Below are 7,582 nucleotides of genomic sequence, written 5' to 3' on the forward strand. Positions count from 1 at the left end.
CTTTCAGTAGCACACAGTCCACATGTTGCAGATACAATTGTTTCAAGGAAGCCATTAAATGAAAGTGATGAGATCACAGACTACTTCTCCAGAAACCAGGAAAAAAAATTTAATGAAGTCGACTGTTTAGACTGTGAGTGGTTGTTTAGTGTTGAAAAGGACATTTTCCTGGCAAAACGCACTGTCTGTCATTTTCAGAAACTTGTCATGCACCTCTGCTTACTTTTAGTTAAGAGAACAAATTGAGTTGCCTACATTTTGTTCTTGACAATCCTGAACTGATGGTGTGAAACCATTCCTGTTTTGCTTGAGGTATAACAGTGACTGTAACTATGCCAGTTCAACTAAAATATTTTACATTTTCCAAGCTCACTCACTTTTCAGTTTTGAGGCTTTTGTAACAAATTATTTCATTTTGACCCTTTGGAGGTCAATGTTTTTGATAAAGTAGACAGTACAGTTTGCAAACATCTCTCAATCAGTATTCTTGAGATGTACAGGGAGTGCAGAATTATTAGGCAAGTTGTATTTTTGAGGATTAATTTTATTATTGAACAACAACCATGTTCTCAATGAACACAAAAAACTCAATATCAGAGCTGAATATTTTTAGAAGTTTTAGTTTTTAGTTTTAGCTATTTTAGGGGGATATCTGTGTGTGCAGGTGACTATTACTGTGCATAATTATTAGGCAACTTAACAAAAAACTAATTTATACCCATTTCAATTATTTATTTTTACCAGTGAAACCAATATAACATCTCAACATTCACAAATATACATTTCTGACATTCAAAAACCAAACAAAAACAAATCAGTGACCAATATAGCCACCTTTCTTTGCAAGGACACTCAAAAGCCTGCCACCCATGGATTCTGTCAGTGTTTTGATCTGTTCACCATCAACATTGCGTGCAGCAGCAACCACAGCCTCCCAGACACTGTTCAGAGAGGTGTACTGTTTTCCCTCCTTGTAAATCGCACATTTGATGATGGACCACAGGTTCTCAATGGGGTTCAGATCAGGTGAACAAGGAGGCCATACCATTAGATTTTCTTCTTTTATACCCTTTCTTGCCAGCCACGCTGTGGGGTACGCGTGTGATGGAATATTGTCCTGCATGAAAATCATGTTTTTCTTGAAGGATGCAGACTTCTTCCTGTACCACTGCTTGAAGAAGGTGTCTTCCAGAAACTGGCAGTAGGACTGGGAGTTGAGCTTGACTCCATCCTCAACCTGAAAAGGCCCCACAAGCTCATCTTTGATGATACCAGCCCAAACCAGTACTCCACCTCCACCTTGCTGGCGTCTGAGTCGGACTGGAGTTCTCTGCCCTTTACCAATCCAGCCACGGGCCCATCCATCTGGCCCATCAAGACTCACTCTCATCAGTCTTAAGATATTTCTTGGCCCAGTCTTGACGTTTCAGCTTGTGTGTCTTGTTCAGTGGTGGTCGACTTTCTGCCTTTCTTACCTTGGCCATGTCTCTGAGTATTACACACCTTGTGCTTTTGGGCACTCCAGTGATGTTACAGCTCTGAAATATGGCCAAACTGGTGGCAAGTGGCATCTTGGCAGCTGCACGCTTGACTTTTCTCAGTTCACGGGCAGTTATTTTGCGCCTTGGTTTTTCCACACGCTTCTTGCGACCCTGTTGACTATTTTGAATGAAACGCTTGATTGTTCGATGATCACGCTTCAGAAGCTTGGCTATTTTAAGACTGCTGCATCCCTCTGCAATATACCTCACTATTTTTGACTTTTCTGAGCCTGTCAAGTCCTTCTTTTGACCCATTTTGCCAAAGGAAATGAAGTTGCCTAATAATTATGCACACCTGATATAGGGTGTTGATGTCATTAGACCACACCCCTTCTCATTACAGAGATGCACATCACCTAATATGCTTAATTGGTAGTAGGCTTTCCAGCCTATACAGCTTGGAGTAAGACAACATGCATAACGAGGATTATGTGGTCAAAATACTCATTTGCCTAATAATTCTGCACTCCCTGTATAAAGCAGTATGAAAAATTAAAACAATGTCAAGTCAACAAATGTGTACAAAAAGTGTCGGACAACATGTGTACAATTTGTGTGAAAAGAAATGATTAAAGAAGTTTGTTTAGATCATGAATCTCCAATGAGGTCTATAGTGATGCAGTGTTTATATATGAGCAAAAGGGATAAATACTTGAACAGAATACACTTCCTGCATGAGAATGTTTTACATTTCTACATTTAAATTCATTATGATATTTTTTTTATGTGTGTGCTTAACAGTCCCCATGAAATCAAAATGTACCTTTTTTTTAAAGCTTTTATGAATATGTTAGCCTAACTGTTATCTGTAAGCTAGAGTACTCCAAAACAGACAGAATTCACATTTAGAAGATATAAGCATTTAATACCTGCAATCTCTCACTTCTGCCAACTTGTATCAATGATTTTGATGCAGTTCAACAGTTTTTCTGTCCAATCAAATGCTCTCTATTCACGCAATTCACTACAGCTCTGGTCCAGAGACACGATAGCACAGAGTGGATCATATGCAAGAGCCGTCGCAGAGCTCAAAATGTATTGGATCAATTTGAATTCTGCACAGAATTCTATATTTTAAAGTGATATGGAGAAGATTTTAAAGGAGAAACGGTTAGAAATTAGGAGGAAACTGCATGCTATTGGCATTTTTTTTAAGGGGGGGAGGGGGGATGTTAGATATAATAATAATAGATTTTAATTATAATGCCCTTTTCATACTGAGTTTGTCCAGATAAAGTTAGATTGTTATGTTTTAACGTGCAGTGAATGTTGACATCAGTAATCTGAGGCCGTATACGACCTTTGACTGGTGAGGAGTTAACCCCAAAATGCAGAGAAGGGGGTGGGCCCTGGCCGGACAACTCTCAACAGAGAGGAGGCTAACATTAGGGATGCTAATGATCACTACTGAAGGGCCCAGGGTAAAAGCACTTACTTTTCTAGCGAACACCACCTTCATCCCTTGAAAGCCTAGACCAGCTAGTGCGGGGGCCCTAATAGTGAGGGCCGGCCAACGTACATAGATCTTTACCCGAGGCCCAGTAGGCGCTCAGCGAAAATCAAGCCCGCACGGAGCTGGACATAGATCTAGTTGCAATTAATGTGTTAGTCTTGAACCTACACTCTCTGAAACACAACTGAGAGGAGACGCTAACTTACTTTGAGGTGGCTACCAGTCACTAGTCTGTTCTAGAAGAACATACACACCTAGCCATTCGCTGCCAAACTTATGGGAATGCATGATGCTTAATAAAAAACACACACACTGAGAAGTTCTATTCACTGCACATAGTGAACCTGGCAGTGGCTCGTTCTCTGCTAGGAATACTAGCTCATCATTGAGCCCATCTCCCTGTCTTTATAATCACTCTAACCACCTGACAGGGGAACTACAGGGCCCTAGCAACCAACTTACCAGCTCCAACTTACCAGCTGTGTCCTGTAATGATATTCACCTATAAGCTTAATTCAAAACACATATGATTAGGTATACTCTTACAAGGGGCCTGAGGGGGGCGCTCTTACAAGTCTCACATCCGTTCATCACAGGCCCAACCCAGCCTGGTGTAAAAACGCCTGGGGAAAAGGGAACTGAGGGAAAGGATAAGGCTAGAGTCTCTCGCCATCAGGGGTGGAGACTTATCCCAGGGGGATCCCAGATACTCCCCTGGCATCCTTCCTCCTCCTATTGCGGGAGTCCAACCTCTTTTTCTGAAACCCCTGCTCTGAAACAGAGGGGGTGCACAAGAGGCAACACTGGCTCGCTGGTCCAGATGCCGGTCCTCAGAACGTGACAGACCAGGGCCTCCCACCTGCCTAGGCGAGGCCCCGGATCTCAGCGGAATACATGATCTAAATGCTGCTGTGCGTGCCTACACCTCTCTTAACCCTACCACTGTGGCCTCAATGGAGGTGCCGATGAGCTCAGAGGGTGGACCCGGGGCATTGAGGAGAAAGGATTGTTCCTTCTCCCCGATGTCCACGAGGTTTAGCCACAGATGTCTCTCCTTGGCCACCATAGACGCCATCAAACGACCGATGGCGACTGCTGTCTGTTGGGTGGCCCAAAGAGCTAAGTCCATGGTACGGCGCAGCTGTGCCATCTCATCAAGGGCTAGGCCCGCCCCTGATCGAGATCCTTCAGCAGGTCGGCCTGCAACCCTGCCATAGAGTGAAGAGCTGCAGCCTGACCTGCTGACGTGTATGCCCTGACATTAAGACGCTTTTTTTTATTTGTTATACTGTTGTCTGAGGTCAACTAATGATGTTTGTGTGGTTTTTATATTCAAAAATATCATAACCAATAAGCAATAGGCTATTTTCTACACTGGTTTTAAGGCTCTCTCCTGAACACTGAGTTTTGATGGGCGTGCCACACTGGAGACTTGAAAGTAAACGCCCACGGCTAGGATTGGATAAGATTTTAATATTTAATGCGCTTAAGCTCCCCTGTCAGTTCACATGAGGGAGAGGAGAGGGAGAAGCGGCAACTAGAATGATTTTCTCGATCACAGAGATTGTAAACATCTTTATCAAACAAACACAATGATTTATTTCTCATCCACCCGCGATTGATTGGACTGTTATTTTTATATTACTCATAGCCCGCACGATGGGTGGATATAAGCGCAAACCGCCCACACACACACACAAGTGTGCACGGACCGCCCTTCAAATGTGAAGTCGAGAGAGACAACAGCTCAGATCAAGAACGGAATATTATGAGATTCATCGGCCTGCTGGGCTTTGCGAATCCCTGGCCCATACGTGTCTGAGTCCAGCGTGCAAAAGGTATGTGTCTGTTATACAAGTACATTTTAGACAAAATGAACAGTGCAATACTATTGCATATAAAAACACGTTTTACTCAAATAAGTTGGACCATTCCTGTCAGATCCAAATCCAGCACTGAAGTGAATATGTCTTCCCCACGTGAGCTGGAACTTCATTAAGAATAAAGTTCAACCACACATTCCTAATATTAGGATCCGAAGGAAGCTTATGCAGCGACTGTTCTTCCACAACCAGGAATAGTGCAATATCTTAATCTTCCTCGGCATGTTTATTGTTGATGGCCAGCTAGCACGACCCCTCCATGAGTAGGTAGGCGGGGCTACTGGATTAGACGCACTGTATAGGCGGTGTTTCGTAGCGCTATGACATAAGAAAGAAGCACAAGATCGTTTGCTGGACCTGGTGTCTATAAAAGCTTTTCTTTGACTAACAAGGATGTTTTCAGCTCTGAAACTTAGAGGATATTCTTATGTTACCATGACCTTTTATATATCAAAAACTCAAGGGAAAGTTGATTTCTGAATTCATCACCCCTTTAAGTGCCCTAGACGGCAGGGTGGGAGCTCTCTGTGTCGATGGCCTCCCGGACGCAAGATAGATCGCAAACATCTCATCGATCAGTGGCATCGACACATACCCAGACTCAGCCAATTTTTCTACAACAGCAAAATCCCTAGCCTAGAAATCTAGACCCTAGCGGCAGCAAATTTAATCTGCCCGCGAGTGTCGTCAAGGAACTCTCAATACCCTTCTGAGCTGTATTCCTCACAATCTGGACGGGCCAATCACATCATGTATAGAGTTGGCGGGCGGGGCCATAATGACGACGGCCGAGTTGCGTTTGCGTGCTTCTTGTAAACACAGAACTGGCGAACGGCGGCGGTCTTTCGAATCAGCTTTGACTGCGATTCTGGAAGACTTGGAGTTAAACTTTTCTCTGAGAAAAGAAGAAAGAACGGCACTGAAGTCATTCTTAAAAAGGGAAGATGTGTTCGTAGTTTAGCCGACCGGATACGGCGAATGTTTAATCTGTCAGCGTCAGCGAGCTCTGTTTCACCTTCGTTGCTCTGGTTGGTGTAGCGCTATCCTATCGCGTGCAGAGGGAGTTTGAAAGACAACCGTTTATCCCGCCCCTCGGATTGAGCCCTGCCTATGGTGAGTTTCCAGACCAAACATCTTGATGTGGGTCTGGCTTGTCAGGCTACAAAATCCCCCCACTGAAACGAAAAATCCGGGCCAAGTTTGGGTTCTTCAATGCCCCTGAGAGCTGCTCACAGAGATCTGGGAGAAATGGAAGGCTCCACGGAGCTGGGGGGTTATGGCCAGAGAGAAACCGATCGTTTAGGCGATTAGACTCGCGGACTGTCTCCTAACGCACTGCCATTTCAACTCCAGCCTGTGAGCAGCGCGTTCCATAACTTCCAGCAGCTCCTTATCAGCACCCTGCTCAGCCATCCCTTGCTCGTGCGGAAGAGCCGCAGCTGACGAGGAGGATGAAAAATCCAACTCCTCCCCCGCAAGCTGCCCCTGGCTGATCGTCCGAGAGAGCCACACCTCTCACTAGACGATGAGCCAGATCTATCTGAAAACCCCAGAACAACGGTCGCCTCTCAAGCTTCAGCACGAGAAGCTTCAGTCGCCTCTCAAGCTTCAGCCTCTCAAGCTTCAGTCGTTCTCAGATGCTGGACCCCTCCCTCTGGGGTCAGAAGAGAGCCAAACGAGAGCAAAGCGTTCTAACAGGTAAACGCTCACTATTCGCACAGCAGGCTCCATCGAGAACTTCCCCTGCATGCTCTTCCCCCAGAAAGTGTGTGTGTCCTCAGGTGTTAAATACCTGGGACACGGATTAGTTTCTAAAATTGTGCTTCCTCTTCTCTGCACTTCATCTCGTGATGCTGATTCTTTAGTTAGACTCAGACAAAACATGTTTATACTTATATACTTCTTGGTCACACTGTGATGACGTCAAAGACTGTCACTGGTCAATAGGATTGACGTGATTCGATAGTGATTCAGACACCTGTCACGCTGGAGGTGTTCCCCATAATGCGTTCTTGACACAGTGTGAGTTACCTGTCGAAAGGGAACAGAACGACACGAGTGAGATAAAATAAAAAAGCTTATTTAAAATAATAATAATAATAATAATAATAATAATAATAATAATAATTAAGAAAAAAATAATTGAACAATTGTTTTTGAAAAAACTATGAAAAATAATTATGTTGTGTACATATTCTAGGTATCAAGACAATATTTTAGTTCTAGCACATGACACTGCAAACATTAAAGTCAAATTTAGTAGAGACAACTCAACTAAATCGCATTCTTATACTTTATAATGACAGTGGACAGGGACACACAGTACAGGAACACGTTTATTTTTTTAAGATACAGTACAGAGTCAACATCATTTAATATCGGACTATAAGAGAAAAGTTTAGGGTTGTTCAGAATTTTCAGTGATCTTTAGCACTGAGCTCTACAATCACAATAACTAAAACATACAGAACTACCTCAAAAAACTGAAACTAGATTTTCTGAAGAAATTTTAAGTGATATTCTCCCATGCCATCTCAGATCTTAGAGCAGATCTTTAATGAGGTTAAGGTGAGAAATATACCATGACCCATCATCCCCACTATATGCTGTACAGTATCTCTGCAGAGCCTCTTCCTTAGATATGAGCACTACGCCTCAGTTAACATGCATACGATATGATTTTCTTTAAGTTAACCATGAATTCT

This window comes from Pseudorasbora parva, chromosome 7, assembly GCF_024679245.1.
Source record: "Pseudorasbora parva isolate DD20220531a chromosome 7, ASM2467924v1, whole genome shotgun sequence".
Classification (NCBI taxonomy): Eukaryota; Metazoa; Chordata; class Actinopteri; order Cypriniformes; family Gobionidae; genus Pseudorasbora; species Pseudorasbora parva.